The 13,365-nt window shown below is 40.2% G+C and overlaps 1 pseudogene; it reads right to left on the reverse strand.

Annotated features, from left to right (window-relative positions):
* Nucleotides 1-6,299: 6,299 nt before the first annotated feature.
* Dctd-ps2 (dCMP deaminase, pseudogene 2) lies at nt 6,300-6,828 on the reverse strand (annotated as a pseudogene).
* Nucleotides 6,829-13,365: the final 6,537 nt, after the last annotated feature.

Raw genomic sequence — 13,365 nt, forward strand, 5'->3', positions numbered from 1 at the left:
CAGTGGAACTTCACAACAATCATAGAATCTAAGTCTTATTCGAACATCAATTTTGCATAAAATAAAACAATTTGAGACATGATGTTACTTGCCTAATTCTAAATCGCATGCTCTTAAGAAACATTCTGTTATAAAAGAGGTTAGTCCATATTGCTAAATTCAATGTTCAGCCTTCTTTCTATACTACATAGCCACCCTATTTCTAGGAAATTTAAGACCAGAGTCTCCCATCACTGCTATCTTACTCAGTGCTCATCGGTTGTCCCCTACCAGGTAGAAAAAAATCATTACAATCTATATATTTTCTTACTAGGAATATAAAATTTTAAATGATGAGTCTGCGATGATAGGTTGTCAAATATGTAGTATCAGAGGGATGCACAGTCCATAGTCAGAGGGCCTAGTAACCATAGGAGAAATAAATTTCAAGAACCACTCCTTGAAACACGAGGATAATGGAAATGAAAGGCAAGAGCTTCTCAGTTGCAGTGCAGAAGTGGAAAATGTGAAGACACTTTAACATTAATCGGTTTAGATACTGTATTTTAAAATAAGGTCTTCTGGCCAAGAAAAAAAGTAAGGCCAATTCATTCGCAAAGCAGACAATAAATTGAGACTTTCATGCCTCTTCAATTTCTTTCAAGGCAATTCTTTTGTTCTTTTATTTCATTCCTGCTTTCTTTTTTGTGGCTTTTTTTTAACACACTTGCTTTAACTCTTGATATTTGCTTTTTCTTCTTGTCTAACGCTGCTATAATTTGATAGGTGCCTTCCCCCCTCCCACCAACACACACACAAAGGTCTATGTTTTAGAGTCTTAGTGTCTGGGATGACAGTGTCAGGAAGTGAGGTCTAGTGGGAAATATTTAGGTCACTGGGAGCATACCCTTGTAAAATAGAAAGATAGTTCTTTCAGATCACTGATATAGTTCATATAAGAACAAGAGTTTTTATAAATATATACCTGGCTTCTGAATTATTACCTTGTTATAATTATAATTAGTAATGTGATAGCTCTCTTTCCATATGCTCCTGTCATTCCTGTGGCATGTGATAGCTCCCTTTCCATATGCTCCTGTCATTCCTGTGGCATGTTAAGGTAATGAAGCCCTGGATGTCTTGCCAGAGTACAATAAGATGTCTGGATTTTCAGCCTCCAAAACTGAGCTAAAACCTTTTCTCTATAATTATCATTATTCTGTATATGTGGCCATGGTGAACAAATTCTACAGACTACAACTTTGGGAAATTGGTTCTCTCCTTCTGTCTTTACTTGGGTTCCAAGGATTGACCACTGGTGATGAGGCTTGTGCAGTAAACACTATTACCTGCTGCACATCTTCTCTTCTGAAGTACCCATGTTCAAACCTTTTGTTACAATACTCCAGAATAAACTAATGCACTGGGCTGTGCCCATTTTCAGAATTTGCTGACAAAATTCATCTTTCTGGCTTTCCCTTTTGGTCTTTCTATGTATTCACCTTGTCCTTTCTTTGTTCAGATATTCATTTTCTCACACCATCCTAGACAGGAAAAAAAATCGCTGGATGTTCCAGACTAACATTTAGAACTTTCCATACAAAGTTTTCTTTCTTACAAGCTTAGAAGGACAAGATTCATCTGCTGCAATCAATAGATTAAAGAGTGCAGTTGCAGAGAGGGACAACAAAGTTTTAATCCAAGGAAATGAATGTAAATCAGGTAAGTGAAGACTCCCTAAAAATATGACAAGACAAAGTCAGATTCTTAGGAAATGAAGTCTTTGAAGGCTCCCAGAAGAAGGGTAGCAGGAGATAAATGTTCAGTGAATGGAGGCCATGTGACAGAGAAACCTCTCCAAGGAAAGGGAATAGTCATGGGGTCAAGATTGTAATAGGAAGCACAGGGCAGCACAAAACTCAGACAAAGGAGATTGCCCTGTAATTAGGTCAAATAACTGAACACTTGGCTCAACACCTTGTTTAAATGCACTGCAAGCCAAATTCTGAATGTCTTGCGCTACAACCAAATCTAATTCCAATTTTAAGGGAACAGATGAGAAATTGGGTCCACTGTTTTATCTGCTGTGAGTCAGCTAGGCCATGCATCACCTAGATTTCAATTTAAAACTACATTCTCTATAAATATCACATACTCTGCTTTTTATCATTTGTATTCCTTTAGATTTTTTTAATTAATTCAATGCTGCCATTGCTGAGATAAGAGGAAAATTATTTAGATGCATTTTTATCTGACATAAAGAAAAGATGAGATCAAAGATGGCCAAAGTTCCCCACGTTCAGCATCTCAGAGTTATTGATAGTCACATAAAGAACTTACCATCCATGAGAGAGAAAGTATCAAACATCAATTCCATCCTATGTAGGCTTTGCTCTCCCACCAGTCCTTGTTAGCTGGCTCTACCACATTCTCTGTGAGCCCCACGATCCACATACACCTTGAATGTCCAATTTGTAGAAAAAGTTGTCATAACCACTAAAAAAAGATGGACTCGATGTCAAGATTTGAACTTTCAAACAATGATAGGGTCTCAAATATTTGAATTGAGGTATTTTGTAGGAATGAGAGAAAAATTTCCTGGGATAAGGCTAGTAAGCCTTTACAAAAACATCAGTCCCTTTGTCCCTATCCCCCAGTGATTCATATTGAAATTTTCATGAATAAATTCCAAGTGTCAGCATTGTATTAAAGCTGTTTCTATATTTTGAACATGACATTAAAGGGATAAAGAGTTGATGTAATTCAAACTTCTAAGTGTAAGTATAGTGAAATGAGGATTCACATACAGCAAAAAGAATGTACTAGGTGTCATGGCAGATCAGTCAAGGAGGCTAGAATATAAGTATCCTTTTCTCATGCCTTCTTTCTCCACATTGCTTTAAAATGTAAAATACCATTGCAAAATAGAGTTCCCTCTAAACCTTATAAGCACTTCTATCTAGCAGAAAGATCAGCACAACCTTTCCACTCCATCTTTTTCAGACATGTCTCACACAATAGCAGACACGGATGATGTTTTGAAAATTGTATAGTGATTACTAGATATGTGAGAACTCTTAATATCAGGATATGAGACTCTTATTTATGAAAGGATTCCAAACATTTTCTCTGCTTTTGAAAAGAGCACATTTCTAAATACCTAACAAGATCCACAGAGTCTACATAATAATTCTGATTTACATTATTATACACTTAACATAATCATTTTGTGATTATAAGAAGAAAGAACAGCCCTACTTGCGACCACTTTCCTTCTGGTAGCAGAAAGCCATACTTAGGGAATAGGAATGGTGAAAACTAAGTTCCACACTGCCATTCAGAATGATTATACTGATTTCCACTTACAAGAACAACATGTAGGAATGGTCAGTCCTCTCCATTTGTTTCACTGAGAGAAAAAGATTGTATTTACCTTACTGATACCTTTTCCATATATTAATAAATATCTGTATTACTGTGGTTTCCCAATTGACGTCCTTCTGCCAATTGTGATACACAGAATTCTAAAATGACCCAAGTTGTCTCTGCCTATATGCTTCCCCCTAAAATGTAAAAAATGAGGAGGTCAGTCAAGGATAGCCCAAGAATACCTACAGAATCATCTAACCTGGACCCAGACGGATTCATAGAGACAGAACTGCCAGCCAGACAGCATGCATGGAACTGACATAGGCCCTTAGCACATATGTAACAATTGTGCAGCTGGAGGGAGAAGGGGCTGTCTCTGACTACACTGCCTGCCTTTTCACTTAATTGGGTTGCTTTGTCTAACCTCAATAGAAGAAGATTTGCCTAGCTTTCCTGCAACTATATATGCCTAGGCTAGTTGTTATCCATGAGAGACCTCCTGTTTTTTTGAGGAGGGAAGAAGGGTACAGGCAGGGTCTGGGAGGAAAAGGGGGAAGGGAACTTATAATCTGTGATCAAGATGTAAACAGATTATGAAATCATCAGTTTTATGTTTGTATTATATTATATACATAACCAACGTTTAATATAACAGTGTTAAGGGGTTCTCCATGTTATGTCAGAGTTCCACAGCTAAGAACTTACAGTGACATCTAAGGACAGTGATTCCCTATCTATAGCTGACAACAAGGAAGTAAGTGGAAACTCAGGCCTACGTCCACAAATAACTTAATTCTGCCAATATACTGTCTCTGTGTGCTTGAAATAAGGTTACTGACCCCAAGAAGTACTGCTATTTTACCATTTCAGAACTCTGAGTTGGAGGAAGCCTTCTAGCATCTATTGTTTTCTCTTTTAATATTATCCTTTGTGACACTTCATAAAAATCTAACCTCCAGGTTGTGTGAAACCCACAGCACATAAATAGACCACTTGTACTCATCCATTGTAACAGCTCCAGTTGTTGTAGCACCAACAGCCAGTCATCCCAGGGAGCCATCTTAGACACTTACAGTGATGATATATGTAGGAAGAGAGCTACTCAGCTACATCCACAGAATTATAAAGATGATTTTATTTTAATTCATTGTAAAAAAATGACTTTTTATTTTAAGTCAGTAAATTTTGTGCTTTACTATGTAGAACCAGAAACTGACTTGGCATGTGTTGTGTAAACCATTGTAGACATATACCCAGTGCATTTGTTCTGTAGCAATAGATAACCAAGTATATATGAACGCATGTAATCCTCTTCTGGATAACTGGTATTATTATCTCTTTTCGACAAATGAAGGAAAGATAATGATACTTAATTGTTCCAAGACCACAATGCTTGCAAATGAATGAATTATAATATTAGCTCTGAGTTCCTATTCCTAATCAAGATTTTGAAATTCTGCTTATAAATTGCAAGAATGAAAAATTCTAATAATATTAACAAATATATCTTATATAGTGGACCACACCTTAATTTAGTGTGGGAACAATGGAGAAAACAAGTTGAGCACTAGCATGCATGCGGTAATTCTATCCTCTAGTGTGTGTGTGTGTGTGTGTGTGTGTGTGTGTGTGTGTGTGTGTGTGCATATGTGTGCACCTGCTGGTAAATTTTAGTAAATTTTTAGTAACATTGACAAAGAGTCAAATTACAAAATGCCCCAGAATACAAAATACAAAAACCCTAGAAACAAAATAAAAAAGGTCACCCTAAAATGGCAATAATCTTTAAGATAAGAAAACCATTGTATCAAAGGCACTGAGCATGTTTAGTAGAATTTAAATGAAATTACAAAGGACACAGTGGAACATTCCCAAAGCATACTGATTAGGAAGATGCTGCTTGTATGTCTGAAGGCACAACACGAGAGACACAAAGGAACCCCAGTCTCTAGTGGATGTAGAATGGACCACCTCCAAGTGGACAGAATTTATCACAATTTTTACAGGACAGGGATTAATATACTCTCTGTAGAACTCTGTAGAATGTACATAGAAATGAGCCATGTTGGTACATGGAGCATGGGTGGCATGTTTCCACACAATAGGAGAAACAGGATTGGGGCTTGCCCCCACATCACTCATCCATACAACATGAGCTGTCACCTCACCCGGTGCTTGGTGTAGTGGGAAAGAGTAAGCTTCCTTCTCTAGGAACTACTTATTACTCAGATAAATTCATCAGAGCTATGTGATCAACAAACCAAGGGATAAGAAGCTGGAACTATAGGGGTTCCTACCTTCCAGAGTGATAGTAGGTCACTGTCCTTTGTGGGTCAGGAAAGTAGGAACTGAATGGATATTCCTGGTTCAGTTGTACTGATCAGGGTGCCAGGACACATGCCATCCTCGCCATTCTCCCTGTATGTGGGTGAGAATTTCCCTCAACTCCGCAGCATATACTTTCATGCTGCCATCATTCGGTCCTGTAGCCCTATTTTCCCACAAGTGAATGACAAGGTATGCTTCATTTGGATCAGATGTTCACATCAATGTGTCTACTCACCCCTGCTAAGAAAGCAATTATTTGAATGTGCTCTAGCTCATGTAGAAGCAAGTAGTGGCTGTTGAAATTTGGTGGATGACAGAGCTGTACACTCTTCCAAAGAGACACCCTCATCCCAGCCAGATAGACTGTGGCAGAGGAGAGACCTTCACTCCAGCTCCATGGGCAGGATCTTAATTTCCAAATCAAACTAAACCAATAGCTTAAACAGATGTAGGTCCACGTGACAGTAAAGACAGTAAAGAAGAGTCAAGGTTTTATATTCTTTAGATGTCTACTTATGCTGTGCTGGCTATTAAAAAGTTATGTGCAACTTCAAGATGAAAGGCACCAGCAGTTTCTTAGAAGAGGAGAGTTCTCATCTTCTTGTGATTTAACAAGATAGAATTCACTGGGGCTTCTGACTCAGTCAGCTATTAATTGAATCGGAGTCAATGAAAATCTTGCTGTATTTCAGTGTGAATTTTCTGACTGTAACTCCGGGCAATTTAAACATGAGCCTAATGCCCATTGTCTATTCACTGCCGGGATATTTATCTGACATGAAAATAACTTCTTGAATACCTTCCTGAATGATGAACTCAGCACATTCACCACACAGGATCAAGGCAATGAGCATATTATAGTCCTTCATATCAGCTGAATTTTTGTTCCTGGTGGTATTCAGCTTCGAATGACACTCATAAAGATCTTCAGTGCCAGCTTATTTTCTGCTGTTCTCCTCCAAGGCAACAAGTCCTCACTGAACCCATTTGGCATTCCACTGTATCGGAATCCCAAGAATCTTGTTCTCTGTATTCTGGGAATTTCGATCCTTGCTTCACTGTGTTGGTAAGAAGGCCACCACCATGGACTACTCAGCCATTCCATATAGTCATCCCTGTTTTCAGGAAATGAACGTTAGGTCTAGAAGTCATATGCCACCTTAAGCAGCTTTAGAAAGAGGAAACTCACTGCAATGTCACTAGTCGAGAGAGAAACTGCTATACCTCAGCCCTAATAGGAGGCACAGTCCAAGCAACTCCCCACAACTCTGTTCCAGATTCTTCTGTCTCCATCTGCCCTACCACAAGGGTGCCAGAAGAGACTGGGACATACCCTCCCCACTCCTTGATGAGCCCAGAAGTAGCCTCTCAAGGGTAAGCTAAGCTGAGCTGAGCCAGACCTGGGTCTTCTATGAGGGCACACAATTCTGCCAGTCCACCCCCTCAGCCCTATCCCTGCTGCCACAGTGCCGAAAAAGGAAGTCGGGGGGGGGGGGCTTCTGCTCTTGACTACAGATGTATGAAATCATTTCGTTCAAACAGCTATTGCTGTGATTCCCCTGCCATGACAAACTATTTTTATTGGTTATTTTATTTTTTTACATTTCAAATGTTATCCTCCTTCCTGTTTTTCCCTCCACAACTCCCCTATCCCATCCCCCTCTCCTCCTTCTTCTATGAGAGAGCTCTCCCACCCACCCACCCACTCCTGCCTCACCACTCAAGCATTCTCCTATGCTGGGGCATCAAGCCTCCATAGGACCAAGGGCCTCCCCTCCCATTGATGCCAGATAACGCCATCCTCTGCTACGTATGTGGCTGAAGCCATGAGTCCTTCCATGTGTATTCTTTGGTTGGTGGTTTAGTCCCTGGGAGCTATGGGGGTCTGGTTTGGTGATATTTGTTGTTCTTCCTTTGGGGTTGCAAGCTTCTTCAGCTCCTTCAGTCCTTCCACTAACTCCTCCACTGGGGTTCCTCATGCTTACTCCGATGGTTGGCTACGTGCATCTACATCTGTCTTGGTCAGACTGTGGCAGAGCCTCTCAGGGGACAGCCATACCTGGTTTGTCAGCAAGCCCTTCTTGGCATCAGCAATAGTGTCTGGATTTGGTATCTGTAGATAGGATGGATCCCTAGGTGGGGCAGTCTCTGGATGGCCTTTCATACAGTCTCTGCTCCACTCTTTGTCCCTGCATTTCCTTTACACAGGAATAATTCTGGGTTAATGTTTTTGAGATAGGTGTGTGGCCCCGTCCCTTATCTGGGGGCTGTGCCTAACCGCTGTATATGGTCTGTACAGGTTCTCTCTCCCCTGTGTTGGGTATTTCAGCTAATGGAGTATTACTCAACTATTAAAAAGCAACGATTTGATGAAACTCGCAGGCAAATGGATAGAACTAGAAAATATCCTGAGTGAGGCAACCCAGTCACAAAAGAACACTCATAGTATGTACTCACAGATACGTGGATATTAGCCCCAAAGCTCAGAATACCCAGGATACAACTCCCATATCATACGAAGCCCAAGAAGAAGAAAGACCAAAGTGTGGATACTTCAGTCATGCTTAGAAGGGGCAACAAAATAATCACAAGAGGTAAGGGAGGTAGGAATCTGGGAAGGAGAAAGGAGGAGAAGGGAAAATAGGGGGAGGCAGGTGTGGGAGGAGACTCTGGAAAAATACAGAGGGTTAGAAAATTGAATGGTGGTGTAGCAGTGGGGATGGGGAACTGGGGGTAGACACTAGAATGTTCCAGATGCCAGGAAAGCAAGAGGCTTCAAGGACCCAATGGGGATGCCATGAGATACTTTAACCTGGAATTGAGAGTAAAATAAATACTTTCTCCTTGTGTTGTTTGGTCAAGATATTTTATCACAGTAATAGAAAATGAACTAAGACAAATATCAAAATAATAAAAATAAGACATCATACATAACAATTAAGTCTTATAGCTGATTCTAGAAAAAAATTAAAATGGGAATGATGTGACACATAAAAAAATTGAATTTTACCTATAGATGTAAACTTTAAGTACATTAAAAATTTTGCAACAGTTAGTTTGTGGGCTTATAGAATACACTAATGGACTCAAACAGAATAGGATTTCTCCAGAGATCCAGGCAGCATCTCACAGGCATGTCAACAGGCAGAAAGGAACCACAGATGTGAATGGGTGTGAGGATTGGGGAGCCTATTAGGATTGTGGGCTGGGATCTGAAGAGCTAAGTATTCAAATATCTGTTCCAGGTTCCAAACGATAGTAAACACAGTTCACATTTCAGAACTTCAAGTTAGTCACTAAAAATAAAATGGACGTCTGGTCCCATCTGCCAACAATTAGAAGAGATATTGGCCCTGACTATAGTTTTGCCTCTGATGAGAAAAGATCTTGGCTGGATCCCCACAATTCTGCTTCCTTGACCAGCTGTGGACCATCATGCTATGTCCTCAAAGAACATACTGCTCAGAGAATAGACACTGCAGGCCAACATACACTTTCTATTCCATTTCAGTGGTCTCAGTGTAACTCCTTGTTCCTTCTTACTCCACATTCAGGCTGGACTGTGCTGGGAATGTCAGAGAACAGAGTTGTGACTCAGGAGCTGACTCGTGCATAGGTTCTTCTGAATCTTATAAAGATTTAGCCTCTTGATCTCCAATTTTCAGTATGTCATCCTTAAAATCATGCCTAACGGGAAAATAAAGTCTATCTTTAAACCTCATGTTCTTGATGACTTCTATCCAGTGACATCGATTTTATTTATTTCTTCCTCCCTTCTAGAGTTGAAGAAAACTGAGTGTTCTCCTAGAGTTAGAGTAACACTATTACTCTTTATACAGTGTGACACTCCTCTAATATACAGAACATGGCACCTACTTTATCTGAGTATTTGAACACTTGTTTCAAATTTATTTTATATTTTTAGTTCTGCCAATTCATTGCATTTTTTTTTCAGTTCTGGCAAACCTTGGGCCTCGTACATTCTCACTAAGTGTTCTACTACTGAATTGGTGCCCCAGACTTGCCCCAGTCCTATTTTATTTTGTAGTATTACAGCATAAGTTGAAAACAGTGAGCCAATATTTCTATAGCACCTACTGTGTGCCAAAAACCTTAGAAATATAACAATCTAAGAATGACATGACCTGGGTGTAGTCCAGAAAATGTGAGGCAAAAATACAGAAAACAGTAGCAGCAGTAAGCATCTTCGGTTTATTTAGTAAGAGACTAACACAGCAAGCTGAAGACTGTAAGCTATAGTTGTAAACCAATGGGTTTCAGGGTGTAAAGGAGGTTCCATGGAGGACAAGATGAATGAAACAAGGGAACAGATGCTCTTAGATAGTAATCATCCTCAGAATGAACTAAAGTCTGTTTTCTTTTCTACTGTGTGGAGAGAATTAGATCCAGCCTACTTTAGTAAAGTTCAAAACAATGCTGGGTCAATATTTTAACTTATTACCTACAGGTAGAATTTCACTTGCCCTATAGGTTTGACCAAGTATGGGAATGCTTAAAACAACTGACAACATGGGCCAGTGAGGAAGCTGTCTGGTTAGATTTATGTCAACTTCACATAAGCTAGAGTCATTTGAGTGGAAGGAACCTCAGTTGAGAAAATGCTTCCAAAAGATCAGTGTGTAGAAAAGCTTGTAAGTTATTTTCTTAATTAGTGACTGATGGGGAAAGGCTCATCCACCAATTGTGGGTGATGCCACCCCTGAGCTGGTGATCCTGGGTTCTATAAGAAAGCAGGCCTGAGCAAGCCTTGTTGATCAAGCCAGTAATCAGTACCCCTCCCCACCCAAAGAAGCCTCTGTATCAGTTCTTGCCTCCAGGTTCCTGCCCTGTTGGAGTTTCTGTCCTAACTGCCATGGGGGATGGACAACGATATGAAAGTGTAAGCCAAATAATCCCTTTACTCACCAAATCACTTTTGGTCACCAATGTCATTCCAGTAATAGTAACTCTAACTTAAACAGGGGCTCAGAAAGTAAAAGTGCTTGATGCTGTGACCTGTTTAACCTCCAAATCTCAAATGGCAGGAGAGAATGGACTTCCCAAAGTTTTCTTCAGTTCTCCCCATATGCAACAGCCCAGGTGGACCTCTACACATACATGAATGCAAACAAAAATAAATAAAGAGTAAGAGAGAGAGAGAGAGAGAGAGAGAGAGAGAGAGAGAGAGAGAGAGAGAGAGAGAGAGAGAGAGAGAGAGGAGCTTGCAGCATAGTCCTGGTCGGCCAATGCATAAAAGAATTCAGATATCAAATCAATATACCTTGGTAACTTCCAATTAGCAAATATTCTAGAAATAATATTTATAATGTCAACCAAGGCTAAAATAAAAAATCAAGACACAAATCTGACAATATATGTAGTATTAATATGGAACAAAAACCTATAAAAATTCTTTAAGGGTATTTTAATATTTGAACAAGTATAGAGATATGTATTGACATGGGCCAGCCAACTAAGTATTAACATAACGGCTGTGCTCTCCAAATTGCTCTATAAATGCTAAAAGATCCCAATAAATCTAATTTGTTTTATTTACATAAAAATTAATGAGATCATTTGAACTTATTTGGATGAGAAAATGCATAAATATGATCAAGAAATTTTGGAAATCAAAGTAGAAAAGAAAGATATGTCCAGCAGATATTAAAATTGGTATAAAGCTATAATAACTAAAACTTTATAATTGGTACTAAATATTTTAAATTAATGGAATAAATTGAGAGGATATCAGGAATAGGTACTAGAAATACAGATGGAAATAGATGGCAATACAGATAATGATGTGAGTTGATGTATGGTAGAGGTGATATTTCACATTAATATAGAAAGAATAGTTGGAATTAATTCATAAATTGGGAAAACTTGCTCATCCTTTAAAAAATATTCTTGCCAGGTAGTGATGGCACACATCTCTAATCTCAGATGGCAGAGGCAGGCAGGTCTCTGTGAATCTGAGGCCAGCCTGATCTACAAAGCAAGTTCCAGGACATCCAGGGCAAACAGAGAAACCCTGTCTTGAAAAAGAATCAGCATACACACACACACACACACACACACACACACACACACACACACACGTATTCATTGGTATGTATTCATTCTTTTTTTTTATTACTTTTTTTTATTAACTTAAGTATTTCTTATTTACACTTCGAGTGTTATTCCCTTTCCCGGTTTCCGGGCCAACATCCCCTAACCGCTCCCCCTCCCCTTCTTTATGGGTGTTCCCCTCCCCATCCTCCCCCCATTACAGCTCTCCCCCTAATAATCACATTCACTTAGGGTTCAGTCTTAGCAGGACCCAGGGCTTCCCCTTCCACTGGTGATCTTACTAGGATATTCATTGCTACCTATGAGGTCAGAGTCCAGGGTCAGTCCATGTATAGTCTTTAGGTAGTGGCTTAGTCCCTGGAAGCTCTGGTTGCTTAGCATTGTTGTTCATATGGTGTCCCAAGCCCCTTCAAACTCTTCCAGTTCTTTCTCTGATTCCTTCAACGGGGGTCCTGTTCTCAGTTCAGTGGTTTGCTGCTGGCATTCGCCTCTGTATTTGCTGTGTTCGGGCTGTGTCTCTCAGGAGAGATCTACATCCAGCTCCTGTCGGTCTGCACTTCTTTGCTTCATCCATCTTGTCTAATTGGGTGGCTGTATATGTATGGGCCACATGTGGGGCAGGCTCTGAATGGGTGTTCCTTCTGTGTCTGTTTTAATCTTTGCCTCTCTATTCCCTGCCAAGGGTATTCTTGTTCCCCCCTTTTTTTTTTTTTTATTAACTTGAGTATTTCTTATATACATTTCGAGTGTTATTCCCTTTCCCGGTTTCCGGGCAAACATCCCCCTCCCCCCTCCCCTTCCTTATGGGTGTTCCCCTCCCAACCCTCCCACCATTGCCGCCCTCCCCCCATAGACTAGTTCACTGGGGGTTCAGTCTTAGCAGGACCCAGGGCTTCCCCTTCCACTGGTGCTCTTACTAGGATATTCATTGCTACCTATGGGGTCAGAGTCCAGGGTCAGTCCATGTATAGTCTTTAGGTAGTGGCTTAGTCCCTGGAAGCTCTGGTTGCTTGGCATTGTTGTACTTTTGGGGTCTCGAGCCCCTTCAAGCTCTTCCAGTTCTTTCTCTGATTCCTTCAATAGGGGACCTATTCTCAGTTCAGTGGTTTGCTGCTGGCATTCGCCTCTGTATTTGCTGTATTCTGGCTGTGTCTCTCAGGAGCGATCTACATCCGGCTCCTGTCGGTCGGCACTTCTTTGCTTCATCCATCTTGTCTAATTGGGTGGCTGTATATGTATGGGCCACATGTGGGGCAGGCTCTGAGTGGGTGTTCCTTAAGTCTCTGTTTTAATCTTTGCCTCTCCCTTCCCTGCCAAGGGTATTCTTTTTCCTCATTTAAAGAAGGAGTGAAGCATTCACATTTTGATCATCCGTCTTGAGTTTCGTTTGTTCTAGGGATCTAGGGTAATTCAAGCATTTGGGCTAATAGCCACTTATCAATGAGTGCATACCATGTATGTCTTTCTGTGATTGGGTTAGCTCATTCAGGATGATATTTTCCAGTTCCAACCATTTGCCTACGAATTTCATAAACTCGTTGTTTTTGATAGCTGAGTAATATTCCATTGTGTAGATGTACCACATTTTCTGTATCCATTCCTCTGTTGAAGGGCATC

This window comes from Rattus norvegicus, chromosome X, assembly GCF_036323735.1.
Source record: "Rattus norvegicus strain BN/NHsdMcwi chromosome X, GRCr8, whole genome shotgun sequence".
Lineage (NCBI taxonomy): Eukaryota > Metazoa > Chordata > Mammalia > Rodentia > Muridae > Rattus > Rattus norvegicus.